Source organism: Trachypithecus francoisi, unplaced genomic scaffold, assembly GCF_009764315.1.
Source record: "Trachypithecus francoisi isolate TF-2019V2 unplaced genomic scaffold, Tfra_2.0 Lachesis_group7, whole genome shotgun sequence".
NCBI classification, from domain to species: Eukaryota; Metazoa; Chordata; class Mammalia; order Primates; family Cercopithecidae; genus Trachypithecus; species Trachypithecus francoisi.
The window spans coordinates 56,459,429-56,480,796 of NW_022681472.1; the positions used below are offsets into that span (position 1 = coordinate 56,459,429).

General features: G+C 41.1%; 1 protein-coding gene and 1 pseudogene across 1 annotated transcript in view; both read right to left on the reverse strand.

The window, feature by feature from the left end:
- The window catches only part of ANKRD46 (ankyrin repeat domain 46), a 42,846-nt gene extending 27,661 nt beyond the window's left edge, over nt 1-15,185 (reverse strand). The window contains exon 1 of the mRNA XM_033202390.1: nt 15,113-15,185. The gene's annotated coding sequence lies outside the window, so the exon portion shown is untranslated. The remainder of the gene's footprint in view (nt 1-15,112) is intronic.
- On the reverse strand, nt 3,373-4,547 carry LOC117078875 (annotated as a pseudogene).
- Nucleotides 15,186-21,368: the final 6,183 nt, after the last annotated feature.

The following is a 21,368-nucleotide window of genomic DNA, read 5'->3' on the forward strand; positions in this document are numbered from 1 at the left end:
CAAACAATTTTATACATGAAGTTTTCCAATGTCTTCCTAACTAGTCTCTCAGTCTCTTTCTCTCTTCTGTCACCCCCTACTCCAGTCAATCGCATGAAGCTACCATACTCATTTTTTCATCCCATGCTTTGTGAACATCACTTCCACGCTAAAAGTACTTTTAGTAGCTCCCACGGCCCAAGCATGGCCTTCTACCTTAGCTATTCTCCATTTCCACTTTTGCCTCTCTACAATCTGTTCTCAATACAGGGGAAAAAAAAATCTTCCAAAAACACAAACCATTTCCTTACCTGAAATATGTCAATGGCAGCCCAATGCATTTAAAGCAACAGCCAAAATCCTTTAATAAAGGATAAATTATAAGGCTACAAAGCACTGATAATTTTGTTCCTGCCTACCTCTCCAAATTCATCTTTAACCATTCCCCTTTCTTGTTTTCTGTACTCTAACCATGACTTGCCTCCTTTACATTCCCTGAAGCTCCCTCCTGCCTAATGGGTGCACTTACTTTTCTTTCTGCTGGAATGTACTTCCCCTGGATGGAGAATCATTCAGGTCTCAGCTCAAATGTCACCTATTTCTCCCCACGTTACTTCTCACATTACCCTGCTTACTTTGAATTTGTTCGTGTTCTCATTACAATCTATAATTTTCTTTTCTTTTTTTTTTTTTTTTTTTGAGACGGAGTCTTGCTTTGCCACCCAGGCTGGAGTGCAGTGGCCGGATCTCAGCTCACTGCAAGCTCCGCCTCCCGGGTTTACGCCATTCTCCTGCCTCAGCCTCCCGAGTAGCTGGGACTACAGGCGCCCGCCTCGTCGCCCGGCTAGTTTTTTGTATTTTTAAGTAGAGACAGGGTTTCACCATATTAGCCAGGATGGTCTCGATCTCCTGACCTCGTGATCCGCCCGTCTCGGCCTCCCAAAGTGCTGGGATTACAGGCTTGAGCCACCGCGCCCGGCCACAATCTATAATTTTCTTATTTATGTGCTTAATCATGATGTACACATCTCCCCAGTTTGAAAGTAAACTTTGAGCGCATGAGTTTGTCTTGTTCCGCACTATCCACAGTAGTTCACATTACCTATTACACACTAAGTGCTCAACCTGTATCTTCTCTGTTAAGTGAATGTATGGTCCAAACACAAAATATGCATTCAAACAAGTCTTTCAGTGGACTCTGGAAGTCAATATAAATGCTTATATAATGACAATGAAAATGAAGGAATTGGCAGGGCACAGTGGCTCACGTCTGTAATCCCAGCACTTTGGGAGGCTGGGCAGGTGGATCACGAGGTCAGGAGATCGAGACCACCCTGGCTAACATGGTGAAACCCCGTCTCTACTAAAAATACAAAAAATTAGCCGGGTATGGTGGCGGGCGCCTGTAGTCCCAGCTTCTCGGGAGGCTGAGGCAGGAGGATGGCGTGAACCCGGGAGGGCGGAGCTTGCAGTGAGCTGAGATCACGCTACTGCACTCCAGCCTGGGTGACAGAGCGAGACTCCGTCTCAAAAAAAAAAAAAGAAAAGAAAATGAAGGCATTCACTGAAGATACCCAAAAAATATAACTAAACTAAAAATGTATGACAAAAACGGGGTACCAATAAAATTGGTATCACATTTAAAAAGAAATCATGTTCACATGACTACTTCTTGAACATCTTTTAATGTACGAGAAATAGGAGTATTTAGAAATAATAAACATTTGTTGACTCTTCCCATAAGCAGGTACATATTAGATAGAAATGCAATATGATATACACCTATTTATGTATCCACAAAAATTTTTAGAAATAAGAAATTTTTTAAAATTAAAAACAAATTTTAAAGATCTACTCAGAAATGAAAAAAAAAAGAAAGAAATGCAATAGCAATATGAAAGCAAAACAATAGTTTGTGTATTTCACACTTATTTTACATAATATGGAACACTAGCATTAATGCTGGTTTTTTTTTTTATTCAGATTTTTTTTTTTTAAACAGATAGTGTCTCACTATGCTGCCCAGGCTGGCCTCAAACTCCTGGGCTCAAGTGATCCTCCTGCCTTAACCTCCCAAAATGCTAGGACTACAGGTGTGAGCCACTGTGCCCAGCCTGGAATGTTTTAACAAGTTAAATATTCAACACATTTGAAGTAAAAAACAACATTTCAGAACATTAAAAACCCATAAATGTATAAAACTACAAGTGTTAAACATATATTGCCATTCTAATATAAATTAGGAAAAGAATAAAGTGAAACATTTTAAAAGAAACCATATAAAAATGGGGAAAATTTAAATAATCACCAAAAAATTGAGAATAACATTCTGATTTCTTCAAAAGCACAATTCTGCAAAAAAAAAAAAAAAAAAAAAAAAAACTGGATTACTAGTATCACAACTGAGCTGTCAGCATATTTTATTATTTATCTTTTTTAAAATGGTCTTTATTTTTTAGACCAGTTTTGGGTTCACAGCAACACTGAGCAGATTTCCCATATCCCCCACCCTGCCACCACCAGAGGGTACATCTGTTATGACTGATGATCCTACATTAACACATCATTATCACCCAGAGTCCATAGTTTACATTAGGGTTCACTCTTGGTGTTACACATTCTATGGGTTTAGACAAATGAGTAACGACATGTATTCATCATTACAGTATCACGCAGATTAGGTTCACTGCCCTAAAAATCTTCTGGGCTCTGCCTATGCATCCCTCCCTTTACCCAACCCCTGATATTTTTATTGTCTCTATCATTTTGCCTTTTCCAGAATGTCATATAATGGAAATCATACAGTATGTAGCTGTTTCAGATTGGCTTCTTTCTCTCATAATATGTGTTAAGTTTCCTGTATCTTTTCACGGCTTCATAGCTTCTCTTTAGGACTGCATAATATACTATTCTTTGTATGTATTACAGTTTATTGTTCACCTACTGAAAGACATCTTGGTTGCTTCCATGTTCTGGCAATTATGAATAAGGCTGATGTGAACATCCACATGCAGGTTTTTGTGTGGACAGGTTTTCACTCCTTTGGGTAAACACCAAGGAATGTGATTGCTGGATGGTAAGAGCATGTTTAGTTTTTTTTAAAAAAACCACCAAATTGTCTCCCAAAGTGGCTGTACCATTTTGCATTCCCACTAGCAATGAATAAGAGTTCCTGTTAATCCACATTCTCACCAGCATTTGGTGGTGGTGTCAGCATTCTAGATTTTAGCCATTTTAGTAAGTGTGTAGTGGGATCTCATTGTTTTATTTTGCATTTCCCTGATGACATATGACGTGGAGCATCTTTTTCATATGTTTATTTGCCATGTGTCTATCTTCTGTGATGAGGTGTCCATTAAGATCTTTGGCTTATTTTAAAAATCAGGTTGTTCATTTTCTTTCTTTTTTTTTTTTTTTTTGAGTACAGGGGACTTCATTGATGGTACACGACAAGGTAGAGCTCTTTGTGGGGTCTGCATGGAAATTGTGAGGAGGGGAGATTCCAAGTGTGGTGGGGTACTGAGCCTGACAGGGACTCCCCAGAAGCTGAAGGTCTCTCTCTTCCTCTTGTGCTCTCACTGGGGCTGGCTGTCAAGGAGTCTTACTCCTTGGAGGCCATATGGGCCACCACCCTGTTGCTGTAGCCAAATTCATTTTTGTATGAGGAAATGATCTTGACAAAGTGGTCACTGAGGGCAATGCCAGCCCCAGCACTGAAAGTGGAAGAGTGGGTGTCACTGTTAAAGTCAGAAGAAACAACCTGGTGTTCACCGTAGCCCAGGATGCCCTTGAGGGGCCCTCCGATGCCTGCTTCACCACCTCTTTGATGTCATATTTGGCAGGTTTCTCCAGATGGCAGGTCAGGTCCACAACACATTTGCAGAAGGGACACGGAAGGCCATGTCAGTGAGCTTCCTGTTCAGCTCGGGGATGGCCTTGCCTACAGTCTTGGCAGCACCAGTAGATGCAGGGACGATGTTCTGGAGAGCCCCACAGACATCAAGCCACAGTATCCCACAGAGGCCACCCAGTCTTCTGGGTCACGAGTCCTTCCACAATGCCAGAGTTGTCATGGATGGGCTTGGTCAGTGGGATTAAGCAGTTGGTAGTACAGGAGGCATTGCTGATGATCTTGAGGCTGTTTTCATACTTCTCATGGATCATGCCCATTATGAACAGGGGGGCATCAGCAGAGGGGGCAATGACCCTTTTGGCTCCCCTCTGTTACGTAAGCCCCAGCCTAGATTCTCCATGGTCGTGAAGATGCCAGTGGACTCCACAGCGTACTCAGCGTCAGCATCATCCCATCTGATTTTGATGGGATCTTGCTCCTGGAAGATGGTGATGGGATTTCCATTAATGACAAGCTTCCCATTCTCAGCCTTGACCGTGCAGTGGGATTTGCCATGGGTAGAAATACTGGAAGATGTTGACCATGTAGCTGAGGTCAATGAAGGGTCATTGATGGCAACAATATCCACTTTACTAGAGTTAAAAGCAGCCCTGGTGACCAGGTGCTCAATATGGCCAAATCTATTTACTCTGGCCTTCACCTTCACCATGGTGTCTCAGAGAATGGCTTTGAGAAGAGGATGGTGAGCACTGAGCAACCCCAGCCAGCGCCCATACCCACCTTTCTTTTTGTTGAGTTTTAAGAGTTCTTTGTGTATTTTGGATAACAGCCTTTATCATATATGTCTTTTGAAAACATTTTGGGCTGGGTGCGGTGGCTCACACCTGTAATCCCAGCACTTTGGGAGGCCGAGGTGCGCGGATCACCTGAGGTCAGGAGTTCGAGACCAGCCTGGCCAACATGGTGAAAACCCGTCTCTACTAAAAATACAAAAATTAGCCAGGCATGGTGGTGCACATCTGTAATTCCAGGAACTCAGGAGGCTGAGGCAGGAGAGGAGGTTGCAGTGAGCCAAGATCGCACCACTGCACTCCAGCCTGGGTGACAGAGTGAGACTCCGTCTCAAAAAAAAAAAAAAAAGAAAGAAAAGAAAACATTTCTCCCCATCTGTGCCTTTTATTTTTATTCTCTTAATGGTATCTCTGCAGAGCAGAGAATTTTAATTTTAATGTAGTCCAACTATCAATTCTTTCATACTGTACAATTTCAATTAAGTGACACTCTGGGAAGGATAAAATTAAAGAGACAGCAAAAATATCCATGGTTTGGGGTTAGAAAGGAGGGAGAAAAGAACAGGCAGGGCATAGACGATTTTTAGGGCAGTGAACCTAATCTGTATGATACTATAATATGGATACATGTCATTATAAATTTGTCCAAATACACAGAAAATGTAACACTGAGTGAACCCTAATCGTGAAAGAAATCATGCCTTTGGTGTCGTATCTAAAAGGTCATCACCAAACGCAAGGTCATCTGGATTTTCTCCTATGTTATCTTCTAGGAGTTTTACAGTTCTGTTTTACATTTAGGTCTGTGATCCATTTTCAGTTAATTTTTACGATGGGTGTAAAGTCTGTGTCGAGATCAAATTTTTTTGCATGTAAATGTCCAGTTGTTCCAGCATCATTTATTGAAAAACTATTTTTCTCCATTGTATCCTTTGCTTTTTTGTCAAAGATCAGCTGACTATATTTATGCAGGTCTATTTCTAGGCTTTCTATTTGGTTCCATTACCATAGCTTCACAGTAAATCCTGAAGGTGGGGAGTGTCAGTCTTCCAACTTTGCTCTCTTCCAATCTTGTGTTAGTTATTCTGGGTCTTTTGCCTTTCCACATAACCTTTATAATCAGTTTGTCAATATCCACAAAACAACTTGCTAGGATTTTGACTGGGATTGATTAGGAAAAAGTGACATCTTGACAATACTGAGTCTTTCTATACACAAGCCTGGAATATCTCTCCATTAGTTTAGTTCTTTTTTGATTTATTTAATCAGTTTTGTAGTTTTCCTCCTATAGTCTAATGCATATTTTGTTAGATTGCTTTTGGAGGGTGCTAATGTAAACAGTACTGTGTTTTTAATTACAAATTCCACTTGTTCATTGCTGTTATATAGGAAAGCAATTAATTTTTGCCTATTACCTTTGTATCCTGCATTTTTGCTATAATTGTTTATTAGTTCCAGGAGGGTTTTTGTCAGTTTATTCAGATTTTCTACATAGATGATCATGTCACCTGCAAATAAAGGTAGTTTTAATTCTTTATTCCCAATCTGTATAACTTTTATTTATTTTACTTTATGTTTTGAGATGGAGTCTCATGCTGTCACCCTGGCTGGAGTTTAGTGGTGCAATCTCGGCTCACTGCAACCTCTGCTTCCTGGGCTCAAGCGATTCTCCTGCCTCAGAATCCCAAGTAGCTGGGATTACAGGCATGAGCCACTGCGCCCGGCCTGTGTAATTTTTTCTTTTCTTTTCTTACTGCATTAGCTAGGACTTCCAATATGACATTGAAAAGCAGTGGTGAAAAGGAACATCCTTGCTTTGTTCCTCATCTCAGTGAGAAACCTCCAAGTTTCTCACCATTAGGTATGTTAGCTGTAGGGTTTTTGAAGATCTTTTTTTAATTGGGTTAAGGAAGTTCTCCTTTATTTGTAGTTTACTGAGAGTTTTTTCGTAATCATAAACAGGTTTTAGATTTTATTAAATGCTTTTCTTACACCTACTTATAGTATCATGTGATTTTTCTTCTTTAGCCTAATGAATGTGATGAATTACATTAACTGATTTTCAAATGTTGAAGCAGCCTGGCATATCTGGGATAAATTCCACTTGGTGAGGATGCTAAGTATTTTTGTACATTGTTAGATCTGATTTGCTAATACTTTGTTGAGGATTTTTGCATCTTTGTTCATGAGAAATATTAGTCTATAGTTTTATTTTCCTGTAATGTCTTTGGTTTTGGTATTAGGAGAATGTTGGCCTCACTGAATGAGTTAAGAAGTATTGCCTCTGCTTCTATCCTCTGAAAGAGGTTGTAGGGAGTTGGTATAACTTCTTCCTTACATGTGTGGTAGAATTCACCAGTGAACCCACCTGGGCCTGATCCTATTTTAGGAGGTTATGGATTTTTTATTAAATTTCTCTAATGAATGAATATAAGCCTATTCTGATGGTTTATTTCTTTTTGTGTGAATTTTGGTAGCTTGTGCTTTTCAAATAATTGGTGAATTTCATCTAGGTTATCAAATTTGTGGGCAGAGAGTTGTTCATAGTATTCCTTTATTATCCTTTTAATGTCCATGGGATCTCTAGTGATGTCCTCTCTCATTTCTGATATTAGTAATATATGTCCTCTCTTTTCTTAGTGTGGCTGTAGGCTTATTTTACTGATCTTTTCAAAGAACCAACTTTTGGTTTCCCTGATTTTCTCTATTGATTTCTATTTTCAGTTTTATTAATTTATGCTCTAATTCTTATTTCTTTTCTTCTGCTTACTTTGGGTTTAATTTGCTCTTCTTTTTCTAGTTTCATAAGGTGGAAGCTTTAGATGGTTGATTTTGGATGTTTCTTCGTTTCCAATATATACATTCAATGCTATAAATTTTCCTCTAAGCACTGCTTTTGCTGTATCCCACAAATGTCAGGCTATGTTTTCACTTTCATTTAGTTCAAAATATGTATTAATTTCTCTAGAGATTTCTTCATTGACTTATGTTATTTAGCAATGTGTTATTTAATTTCTAAGTATTCAGTGATTTTCCAGCTATCTTTCTGTTATCAAATTCTAATTCAATTCCTTTTGGTCTGAGATCAGATATTGGATGATTTCTATTTTGGCCAATTCCAAAACAGCTACAGCCTCACTCATTACTTTGTGCTTGTACTCTATAGAGATGGTTAACCTATTTACTATTCTGACTATACTTTAGTGCTTTTTTTTTTTCTCTCTCTCATCAGTTATTGCCAGGTGCCCAAACATGAATTTAATATATTATTTTGACTGAAAATCAACTATGTGTTTTTAATTTCCTCAGATGTGCACTGCCTACCTAGACTCCATTCCCGCCTGTTCCACTGGTACCCAGCTCTACTACTCTTCACTGCTCATGTGCTTTGGAGGGGTCAGTCTTCATTACCTAAAGCCATGTAACAGATCACATTCCCCCAGCTATTGTGGTTTATTTAAAGGTGAGCAAGTGACCAGTCCAATAAAAACTCTTTGCTTGGAATGCCAGAGAAATACATTCACTTTATTTTTCTAAAAATATGGTGTGTAAATGATATCTAAAACTGCTTTTGTCATTTTGATATATATTTCATAGACAGCAAGTATACAGAGTGAGGCAGAACAGATAAACAGGGCCAAGCCTTGGGCTTTTCATATTATGGGTATCAATAAAGGATCTTTTTAAGACAGTTTAAATTAGGTTTTCTGTTACTTAGAACAAAATATCTAAACGACACAGAATCTGAAGTGGTCATTACTATTTGATTTCCACTCTTATATGCTTCTGTCATTGCTTCCTAAAAAAGGAAAAAAATATTGTTTGTGGTACATGTTTCAGCAAAAGATAAAGGTCAAAGGAAGGGTGAAGTACACTGATATTTAACTCCCTTCGAGAAGGAGTTGAATTAAGGACTAAGAAATCTCATGTTCAGCACAGGAGATTGAACACTGACTGAGAACTTGGTAAATTCTAGGAAGTAACCAAGGAGATAACCTGAAGAACATGCTGAAAGGACATTCTGAACAAACAAGTGAAATAAAAATAAGCCTATTGTGAGAAGACTCTTTTATAAGCAATCCACAGTTTCTGTTGTGTTTAAAAAAAAGATCAGCATTAACAGTCAATGGGCAAAATACAGCCAAAAGACTGAGGAGAGGGCAGAAGGGCAGATTTAAATTAAAGTAGTAGCACTGCTGGGCTAATGGAAAAAAGATGACTGATAGTAGGACTAAAACTGCCACCAAAGTTTAAATGCCTATATAAGTTGTTTCAACAAAGTCACACTCAGAACATTTTTGTTTTTTCAATTAAACTTAGGCAGGTTGGGCTCGGTGGCTCATGCCTGTAATCTTAGCACTTTGGGAGGCCCCAGCAGATCACTTGAGGTCAGGAGTTTGAGACCAGCCTGGCCAATATAGTCAAACCCCGTCTCCACTAAAAATACAAAAATTAGCTGGGTGTGATGGCATGTGCCTGTAGTCACAGCTACTTGGGAGGCTGAGACAGGAGAATTGCTTCAACCCAGGAGGCAGAGGCTACAGTGAGCTGAGGTTGCACCACTGCACTCCAGCCTGTAGACAGAGCAAAATTCCATCTCAAAAACAAACAAACAAAAAACAAAAAAACTTAAGCGAACCAAAAAAAGGCATCATAATGTAATAAAAGAAAATATAGGTTATTTAGCTAGTTTTTCACATGTTTAGTTTAAAAATTAAAATATAGAGGGTATTGAATGTCATAAAGACCCAATATGGAAAGGTAGCTAAATAAACCATTTGTGCTCTTGCATTTGTTTCTGATTTACTTGGTACCATACTAAATAATATTGTGCACAAATCTTTTAATTGATTGTATTCAGAAATTTATTAAAAGTACCACTTACTAGATAGTTTATTAAATGCATGCAAGTATCTGTATATGATTTCTTTGGCATATGTGTGTTTAAGGCAACATAAGAGAGAGCTAGAGACAGGAAAGCTGTCCATTTTAAAATCAAATTGGTGTATATCTCTTGTTTATTCAGCATGTTTGGGTCTTGGAATTGTTTCTCTAATAATGTACTGGCAAGTCAGACATTCAGTTATTTAAGGTATCTAAACACTGATTTGGTGGAAGTGCTAACAATCCTTGTGAACAAAGATAAGCTTCAGAAAAACTCAACAGCACTAAAGAAAAGTATCTACTTTGGAAAATAATGATCCTTTGTAACTGATTTTGGTTTTAGATATAAAGTTTACATTAGTAATTCTAATGTCTGTTTACCAGTTTAATTTTTAAAAGTACTTGGCTGGGTGCAGTGACTCACACCTGTAGTCCCAGCACTTTTGGAAAACTGGAGCAAGAGGATCACTTGAGCCTAAGAATTCCAGACCAGCCTGGGCAACATAGTGTGAAACCCCATCTCTACAAAAAAATTTAAAAATAAACCTTGCATGGTGGTGTGTGCCTGTCGTCCCAGGTACTCCAGGCTAAGGCAGGAGGTCACTCGAGCCCAGGAGGTGGAGGGTGGTGCATTCAGCCATGATTGTGCCACTGCACTCCAGCCTGGGCAACAGAGCAAAACCCTGTCTCAAAAAAAAATACAAGGAAAAAAAAAAGGACTTAGCCAGGCACAGTGGCTCATGCCTATAATCCCAGCACTTTGAGAGGCTGAGGTGGATCACCTGAGGTCAGGAGTTAGAGACCAGCCTGGCCAACATGGTGAAACCTCATCTCTACTAAAAATACAAAAATTAGCTGGGTGTGGTGGTGTGTGCCTGTGGTCCCAGCTACTCAGGAGGCTGAGGCAGAAGAATCGTTTGATGCAGTGAGCCAAGATTGTGCCACTGCATTCCAACTTGGGTGACAGAGTGAGACTCCATCTCCAAAAAAAAAAGTACTTATCACAAAGACATAACCATAGACTTAAGTTTTAATAATACTGAAAGTTATTTTAAATAGAAATCTTTTACAAACATCACAATAGTGTTTTTTATAGAATGCCTAGACAAAACCCAATTCTCTATTTTCCGTATAGGAAATCTAGAGAAAATCTTTAGTAGAATGGTACTAGTATGACAAATTTAAAATTATAGTCTCAAAAGTTCTTTCATTTTTAAAGGATAAAAAAAAACAAACAAAAGAAAGTCAACATGGAGTCAGTGAAAAAATTCTACACCAGAAGCAAAGAGGTGCATTAGATCTACATGAAGAAAAGCACACCACTGAGAATTATTTACCATAAGAAAATGAAAAAAATCCAGAAAAATTCTGTGCTCTCAGGGACATACAAAAAATTAAGAACTCAGGGTAGAGGGAAAAACAGTATTGGAGAAGATTGGGACTTTAAAAAAAGACTAAGTTAAATAAAAACACAACAGAAATTTAAAATCCAAATTGCAAGCAGTAAGGAAATCAGTGATGGAAGGGCCTAACTTAAGAAGCTATGCAAAACAAAAAAGTTAGAAAGGATGTGTGAGATAACAGCAATGAGAACAAGAAAGGAAAGCCAACCAATGAAAAATTCCTGGAGAAAAAAGAAGAAAACAAAAGGTACCAACTTAATATTTCCCTCAGCTAAAAAGAAAAAAAGATTTCAATGTATAAAGGACCTGTCACCTTTTAGATTAAATTATTGGATTTAAAAAATCAGTAGCTATAACCCTAAACTTTGAAATATTTTAATCATTTTACATCTACAATGCAACAGATGGCTGTATTTGCTATGGAAAAGGCACATGTGTCCACTCAGGATGGTGTAAATCTGGTATTTTACTGCATACCTTGATTATTTTGTATTTGGGTTTGGACATTAACTTGCTGGGGCAGAAACAAGAACCTGAACTCATGTCTTAAGGTAAAAACTGCATTCTTTTTATACACTTACTACCTTTTGAAACTAAGCAGTGGCTCAGTCATGGCTCACTGAAGCCTCAATCTCCCAGGCCCATGAGATGCTTCCACCTCAGCCTCCCAAGCAGCTGGGACCACAGCTGTGTGCTACCACGCCCAATTAATTTTTAAATTTTTTGTAGAGATGAGCTCTCCCTATGTTGTCCAGGCTGGTCTCGAACTCCTGAGATCCTCCCATGTCAGCCTCCCAAAGTGCTGCGATTACAGGTATGAGCCACTGCGCCCAGCTCCCCCAAGCATTTTTATGGGCTCTGAAATGTACCACGTAAAAAGGACAAGCTTTATTGGTTTAGAAAGTTAAGTATACATTATTATTATGATTAGCAGTAGGATAGCTATTTTATTTCCACCAGTCATTGATAAAACAATTCAAGTGCAGTAGGTATTAATCAGTAGCTTAAGTTAGAAATAAAAATTTATTATGGGAATGACTACAGTGCTTTCAAATAACCGACATATGAAAAATTTACAGCTAACCTCTTCCAAAGAGCTGCCCATACTGCAGTCTCCAATTCCTTTCCTCCTGTTGTCTGCTGAAACCACACCAATCAGGTTTTCTTCCTCACTATTCTCCCGAAAATGCTCTTGCAAGGTTACCAAGGACCTTCCTATTACTATATCCAATGGTCATCTCCTAGTCTTCATCTTACTTGACTTGTCAATCAGCAGGAGGTGACACAGTTAGCCACTTTCTCCCTGAAATACTCTTTACTTGGCCTTCAGTACTCCATACTAGGCCCCTTTCCCTCCTACCTTCAAAAGCCTCTCCTCTGTAGTCTCCTTTGTAATTATTCATCTCTCCAATATCTGAAAGTGGAAAGCCCTAGGGCTCAACTGCCATTTCCTTACACTAGATCTCATAGGCTCATGGCTTTAAATACCACCCTTCCATGCAGGGGTGGCCTATCTTTTGGCTTTCCTGGGCCACAGTGGAAGAACAACTGTCTTGGGCCACACACATAACGATAGCCGATGAGCTTAAAAAAAAAATGCAAACCATCTCATAATGCTTTAAGAAAGTTTACAAATTTGGGTTGCACAAGCTTGCATTAGTGACTCCCAAACCTCTATTTCCAGTTGGACCTTTCTCTTCAACTCCCGTCTCTATAACCCCACTTGAACAGGCATCTCAAACCTGACTAAAACTGGCTCCACCTACCTTCACACTCAGTCTTCTCCATCTCAGTACACTGTAACTAAAGCCTTCCAATAGCTCAGGCCAAAAGCCACTGAGTCATGCTTCACCCTTTCTCTCATAAGCACATCCAAACCATAAGCAAATCCTATCAGCAATATTCAGAATACGACGGCTTCTTACTGCCTTTCTTACTACCCACCTGGTCTAAGCCACCATTCTCTCTGGCTTCCATTACTGCATCAACCTAACAGGTTGCCCTGCTTCCATCTTTGCCCTTACAGTCAACTCTGAACACAGCAGCCAGAATGATCCTTTAAAAATCCTCTCACTACTCTGCTCAAAACCCTCCAACCACCTCCCTTCTCACTCAAAGTAAAAGCAAAAGTCCTTACCTGGGCCCATTAGCTCTCTGACCTTGTCTCACCCTCCTTCCCTTCGGGTGCTCAAATCTACTGGCCCCCTTGCTGTTCCTCCAACGAGACTGACGGGTTCTGGGCTTTTGCCCTTGCTTGGTATGCTCTTTCCCTAGACAGCTGCACGGTGGTCCCCGATGCCTTCAGTTTTGCTTGAGTCTTTTCCATGGCACCGGTCCTTATTTTAAAACTGCACCTGTTCCTTCCTTGGTGCTTCCTATCCCCCCTTTGCTACTTTATTTTTCTTCTTAGTAACTGTTACCATCTGACTGCAGATACATTAACTTTCACAAATTCTGTTTATTGTCCCCAACCCCACCTTCCCCCAGTGACATGTTAGCTTCTGGAAGACAAGGACTTCATTTGTTCACTCTCACATCCCAAGTGCTTAGAACAGAGCCTGGCCATAGAAGGCACTCAATATATGCTTGCTATATGGATGCCGAATATGCAAATTCTTAAATCTATAATACGTAAGGCTAAGAAGTTTGGGACTATAAAGCCCAACTTCTTTCCACAATGGGAAATACAATTTCCCTTTTGACAAAGAACTGTGAGAATCCCTTGTTTTCCATAGTAACACAATTTACTCTAAATAACATGCCAAAAATTCCTTATCACTTCACAGCCTCTCTCCAATGCCTTTCCTGTATTCTGTAAAATATTAACTTACTATCATCAAAAAATATTTGATTTCCCTTTGGTACTGCTATCATAATATTGCAAAGGCAAAGTGAACTCATTAAAAATGGTATGGAAACATAAATAATGAAGAAATGTAATAAAGTGTGTTAACAACCAAACAAATTCATCTCGATTTCAAATCAAATTGTACTGGCACAGTGAGAACCCCAGTCCAAGTTTAACTTTATTATCACTATAGTCCTTAATGAGCTAACATTTTTCTTATTAAACTCCTTTTAAACTAAAAAGGAGTTCATATAGGACTCCTGCATATAGCCATGAAAACTAAGCCTGAGAGAAAACTGTTCAGGCTACAGATCTAATTGATAAAACTCTTAGCACTACATGTTTGGCTAGATAACAGACGCAGGGATACTGAGGTAAGGAAGATGAGACCAAATCTCGCTCAGCCTTTGCTAGCTGTCTGACCTTGGACAAGTCAGACTCTCGGTGCCTCAGTTTCCTTATCTGTATAATGGAAATGGTACCTGATAGGGTTGCTTCAAGGATTAAAGGTACTAGGTATTTAAAGCAATGGCACCGTGTCTGACATAAAATAAGCACTGAAAATATCTATTACTAGAGCATAAAAACAATCCCCACACCACTCACATTACAGCTCTTTAAGAGGCTCCTAAATACCACCGTCATTTTTTAAAGATTGAGAAGTGTTAATATTCAATGGCGTATTTTTACTTTATTACGTTCTGTAGCCAATTCCGAATACCGTGGAACGTTTTAAAAAACAGATTTTTTTTCTTGAGGTACTTTTGGGAAAACCTGAGAGAGAACGATCTGCTTTTTAGCATTGCACGCCAATTCAGAATGGACGTTTGCGATTACCCGAGCCCTAAGTGGAAGGTGTGCAAATCCTGCCTTTTAACACGGGCACCCCGTGTTAAATGTGCCATTCTGGAGAGCTCACTCACACCCCAACAGCTTGTCCCGGGGCCTGAACTGTGCGCTTCTCCAAGCACACGCCGCGAAAGCACCGTCTCGCACCGGCCGAGCGGCTGGACTTGCAGCGGGGCTTCCGCGCTCACTCCCAGATTAACCGCGAGCCAGCAATGCCCTCGCCGCCGAGGCGTTCCCCGTACCACAGCCCTAACCCGCAAGCGCAAACGAGAACCCTCGCAGGCCTCCTCCCGGCCCTCTTGAACACACAGACCGCGAAGAACCCATCACGGACCCGCGGTCGCTTCCTCGGCCCGGCTCCCTCCAGTCGCCGCGGAAGGTGCGGGAAGCCGGGGCACCCTCGCCCCCCCTCAGCCAGGCCTACTGGACCTCCAGTGCTACAGGGACGGTGCAAGAGGCAAGTGGCTCTCGCCTAGGCTCTGCCCATGGGCCCCGGGCCAGTTACCTGCGACTCCAACGAGCAGCGGCAACAGCAGCAGCTTCCCAGCGGTGGTGACGGGCGGAGGGGAGGGGCCAGACGGGGGCAGTCGGAGTCCCAGCTGGGCCAGAGCGGTCTCGCGCTGCAGCCCCCGGCGCGCCCCCTGCAGGTGGGCTGTCCTCACGTTGGCTCGGGCTGCTCTGAGTCAGAGACTCCGGGAAAGTTTGCTCTGAATTAGGGAAAGCGTCAAAACTGTGGCTTCAGAAGAGAAAGACAGCCTAGAAGAGGTTTATCCGATCTGAGTCCGGGAACATTTTGCACTTTTCACGTCCTATTCTAAATTCACATCCAATCCCCTTAGCTAAATGGGGGCTTCAAAGGCAAGGGCAGTTTCATTAGGTGCTATAAGTAAGCATCAATTAATAGTTGCTGGCCGCTAGGCAGGTCTTCTATAGACCCCAAATTGACATATCAGGAATAGCCACTAGTGATTGGCTGCGCTATTTCTAAAATATAACCCTGCATTTTAATTTATTTCAAAAGCAGTTTGAATTTTTTTTTTTTTTTAGACGGAGTCTCACTCTGTCGCTCAGGCTGAAGTGCAGTTGCGTAACCACGGCTCACTGCATACTCCAAACTCCGTCTTCTGAGTTCAAGCGATTCGGTTTTAATCCTTCCATCCTACTTTGTAGGGTTCCTTGGTTTATTGCAACATGTACAATTAAGACTAACTAAAAGCATGGTGGGACATTCATATGCTGGAAACATTCTTTCACGCAAAACTAGTTTTTTCTTTTTTTCAGTTTACCATCTCCAGTCCTACAGCCAAGACAACTCCCACTGCACAGTGACCGTCCTCTGATTTCTAACACCCTCATCCAACCAAGCCACACTCTATGGCAAACTTGTCCAACCCATGGCCCACACCTGCAGGCTGCATGCAGCCAAGACAGTTTAGAATGCAGCCCAACACAAATTCGTAACCTTTCTTAAAACATTATGAAGGTTTTTTTTTTGCAATTTTTTTTAGCTCATCAACAATTGCTGGTGTTAGTGTATTTTATGTGTGGCCCAAGACAATTCTTCTTCCAATGTGGCCCAGGGAAGCCAAAAGATTGGACACACCTGCTCTAGGGCATCTCATGGTTCATTCATTCAAGGACCATCTACCCCGTCCAATAATTTGTTCTTGAAAATGTCATGTAAAGGTTTAGGACTATTGTCATATTTGAGGAAATCACGATTAAATTTCTTTCATGTAAGAATTATAAGATCTGGCCATGCACAGTGGCTCACACCTGTAATCCCAGCACTTTGGGATGCTGGGGTGGGCAGATCATTTGAGGTCAGGAGTTCGAGACCAGCCTGGCCAACATGGTGAAACCCCGGTTCTACTAAAAATACAAAAATTAGCCAGGCATGGTGTTGCACACCTGTAATCCCAGCTACTCAGGAGGCTGAGGCACAAGAATCCTTGAATACCAAAAGGCTCACAATGAGCCGAGATCTCACCACTGCACTCCAGCCTGGGTAACAGAACAAGACTCCATCTCAAAAAAAAAAAAAAAAAAAAAGTTTTAAGATCTCAGGGCATTTCACATTTTATTGTGCTATGACTAATCAGCAATATTACTTGTTAAATTGATATTTATTAATCAGTTCGTTATTGATGTCCTCCTTGTGGTCATGTATTGAGTTTGTAATACCTCCACTGATGCCTACAAATTATGCCAAATTAGCAAGGAAATTAAAGCTTTTCCCAATGTATTCGTAAGATTTACTCTTCATTAGTTGACTCATCCAACAATCTAAGACCCTCTCCTTTTACTTCTATTCAAATTTATCTCTTCCTCTTCATGAATTACTGCTTTTGATTGATATGAAAAAATTTAGGGATGGTGAAGACAGCTTTTTCTCTGATGGGATTAAAGAAGTGAACTGCATGCTGCACATATTCTATGACTCCTTCATGTTACCACACCTGGGCACTTTGACACAGTGGCTGTTGGGAGCTGATATGGTTTGGCTGTGTCCCTGCCCAAAATCTCATCTTGAATTATAATAATACCCATAGGTCAAGGGCAGGACCAGGTGGAGATAATTGAATCATGGAGGCAGTTTCCCCTATGCTATTCTCATGAGAGCGAGTGAGTTCTCATGAGATCTGATGGTTTTATAAGGGGCTTCTCCTTTTGCTCAGCACTCATTCTGTCTCCTACCAGCCTGTCAAGAAATGCCTTCTGCCATGATTGTAAGTTTCCTAAGGCTGCCCCAGCCATACAGAACTGTGATTCAACTGTGAGTCAATTACATCTCTTTTCTTATAAATTACTCAGTCTTAGGTATTTCTTCATAGCAGTGTGAGAATGGACTAATACAGGAGCGTTCATAGAAGCCATTGCTACACTCCAGCAATAACTTAATGCTGCATGGAAGTGACGATGAATCACATGAACATGTCCCATTAAATGCAAACCGAAGTACCCCCAGCTGCATTTCTGCTTAACTGGATCCCAAAAATGCCTCTAGTCACTCCAATGTTAGCCAGTAGAAGAATACTCAGGAAGTCTGAGTGGAAAGAGAGAAATCTTAATCAATTGTAGGTAAAGTATTTTAATTTTGCAAGCTTTACAAAAACATATAATCATGTCAACACATTTCCAGACTGCTTCCCAGGGTCTTGGAAGGGGCCTGAACAAGGGAGGGCTGTATATTGGCTTCCTATTGTCACTGTAACAAATTCTCCTAAATTTAATAATTTAAAACAAGAATTATCTTACAGTTTAAGAGGTCAGAAGTCCAATATCAGTTTCAGTGAGCTAAAATCAAAGTGCGGGAACTGCTTTCCTTCTGGAGATTCTCTGGAGAGTTGGTTGCCATGCCTTCTCCAGCTCCTAGAAGCCACCTACATCTCCTGGCTCATGGCTCCTTTTTCCATCCTCGAAGCTAGCAGTGTAGCATCTTTTCTCCCCTCTGACTTCTGCTTCTGTCCTTGCATTTCCTCTATGATTCTCCTGCCTCCTTATAAGGACCCTTGTGATTATACTGGGCACACTTGGATAATCCAGAATAATCTCCCCATCTCAGGATCTTTCACTTAATCACATTTGCAAAGCCCTTTTTACCATGCAAAGCAACATATTCATAGATTCTGGGGATTAGGATTAGGATGTGGACATCTCTGAGGAACTGTTATCCAGCCTACCACAAGGGCCCTGAAGCTTAAACTTCATTCTCTTCAGGTAAGTCTGGCTCTTCTTACCAAATCTGCATGGAAGTGACCACGAACCACATGAACATGTCCCGTTAAATGCAAACCGAAGTACCCCCAACTGCATTTCTGCTTAGCTGGATCCCAAAAATGCCTCTAGTCAGTCTGATGTTAGCCAGAATTACCAAAATCTATTTGGTCCTGAGTTTTGATTGTGAGAGTTCCGATGGCGGGGGAATACCTGGAATTACAACTGGGATAAATGTCATGAAGGGAAAGAGAAAAGATTCCTTGAGGGCAAACAATATGGGAGTTAATTTAGATAGAAGGGCAACAATGTCTTTAAATAAGTGATATTTAATCTAAGATGCGAAGCATGAGGAATTAATTATGTAATGAACAGGGAGGTATTCTAGACAGAGGAGATGGTGTGTATGGCCTGTGAATGGTGATAGCAGAAAGCTGTCACCTTCTGTGGCAGTATCTCTACCACTGAATCCTTAGCACCACCACAGTGACTGGCAGATCAGACGTGTTCAGGAATATTAGCTTAGTAGTTTTCAACCTGGCAGCATGTTACAATCATGCAGCAGCTTAAAAAATACCAATGCCAGCCGGGCAAGGCATCTCATGCCTGTAATCCCAGCACTTTGTGAGGCCGAGGTGGGTGGATCATGAGATCAGGAGTTCAAGAGCAGCCTGGCCAAGATAGTGAAACCCCGTCTCTACTAAAGATACAAACTTATTCGGGCGTGGTGGTGGGCTCCTGTAATCCCAGCTACTTGGGAGGCTGAGGCAGAGACTTGCTTGAACCTGGGAGCTGGAGGTTGCAGTGAGCCAAGATCGCACCATTGCACTCCAGCCTGGGTGACAGGGCGAGACTCTGTCTCAAAAAACAAAAACAAAAACAAAAAAAACCAGTGCCTGGGCCCTAGCCAAGATCAAGTTAGAATTGTTTGGAAGTACGGCCCAGATATCTGCATTTTTTAAAGCTGCTCAGGGGACTCTAACGTGCAGCCAGGATTGAGTTGAGAATCGCTGTATTAGATACAATTGAGTGAATGAATGAATAAGTGAAAGGAAATATTTGCTTTGGGTAGGGTTTTCATTTAGAAAGTTTTCTGATTAGAGATAAGAAGGGTTTTGGCTTTATTTGTGATATAAGTTCCTATCCAGTCTTAAAAAATACAGACAGACTTTCTTTCTTTTTTTTTTTTTTTTTTTTTTTTGAGACGGAGTCTCGCTCTAGCCCAGGCTGGAGTGCAGTGGCCGGATCTCAGCTCACTGCAAGCTCCGCCTCCCGGGTTCACGCCATTCTCCTGCCTCAGCCTCCCGAGTAGCTGGGACTACAGGCGCCCGCCACCTCGCCCGGCTAGTTTTTTTGTATTTTTTAGTAGAGACGGGGTTTCACCGTGTTAGCCAGGATGGTCTCGACCTCCTGACCTCGTGATCCGCCCGTCTCGGCCTCCCAAAGTACTGGGATTACAGGCTTGAGCCACCGCGCCCGGCCAACTTTCAAAAATATTATACTTGAATGCTCATCAAGAGACAGAAAGTAATCTAGCAACTATCCCAAAGTAACTAGTTGTCTCTGTAGAAAGGAGATATGGTCAGAATGGGGAGGTGTTTGAAAAAAATACACCGCACCTACGAAGTAAGGGGTTTTGAGCTCTACTTTCCTGTTCCAGGATGCGTTTGGTTTCTGTAGTACTGATGAATGACCATGAGAGGGAGACATGCTCCTGACCGGTGTTGCTTCCATGGGTTCCCCCATCTCTCAAGCCTGGCTAGCACGAATCAGGTGTTTTCCACAACACTGAGTTCTGAGGCATAACAATGGAATGAGTAAGCCACAGGAGAGGAGACAAGTATCACATGTTTATCTACACCAAAGTTAGGGTCATTTCAGTTCCCCAACAATTTCAAACATTTAAACAACCAGAAAAAAAAAAACGAAGTGTTTTTTGTGCCGGACATATTTGCGAAACTGTTAGAGAAAACATTTGAAGCCCAGGAGAATAATATTTTCCTAGAGCAACTGGCACAACTAAAAAATATTCAAGCAAAACTTTCAGAAAGGGATCTCGTTTCTTAATTGCAACGTAAACATTTTAGATGTCCTTGAGTTTCTGAAATTACTAAGATAACAGTTGGACCCTTGGAAAGAAAAAAAAAAGATCTCAGCTCCTTGCCATAACATCCACCTGTCATTTCTCTTTCCACTTACCTACACATGCCAGAACCACACAGATTGTCACACACACACACACACACACACACACAGCGAAATAATGTGATGGGATGTAATTTAGGCAGGTTACCTAACATATGGTGCTCAGTTTTCTCATCCACAAAATTAGTTGTAAGAGCCTATATGTGTGCTGGATTATTTTTGTTTTATATCAGTTTGACTAAGTTGGAAACTACATTCCCCAGAATCCCCTCTCCCTGATTAATATTCCCTTCTAAAAATTAAGGAATTGATTGTAAGGAAATACCTTTTGCAAAAGTTTAAGCAAATGCTGTGTAAGGCCTGTAAAGGTGGTCAGTGAAATGCTGGTGTCAGTCAGGGAAGCAGAACTACTGTGTTATGGGATAACAGATTTATTCCAGGAATTCCACCTTACACAGCAGCAGCAGGGGTGCAGAAAGTGAAGGTTTGGGAGGGATTTTTCAAGGATCAGATAAAAAAATCACAAACTAGTCTGACGATTCTGGGAAGCCAAGCATGGCTTGGGTCCCTACTGATGTGGAGCCACTAAGAGGAAGCTGGTGGAATGGTCTGTGGATGCTGTTGCCTCTGTGTAGCTACTGCTTCTGAGAGGCCTCCACCAAGCATCTGGTGGTGGGCCTGGGGTTCTGGTGGTCTGAAGGGCCAGCAGTCAGGAAGAGCTGAATATGGACTGGAGGGTGTCAAGAGCAAGCTGGAGACTGCCAGGCACCTCTTCCTCTGCACGTCATCCTATGTGATTGTAAAACGACCTTCAGAGGGTATCAGCCATTCCCTATTGTCTCCCAACTTTCATGCAAAGTCCTCTTTGGGCTAAATCTAAACTGGAACCATATAGGAGA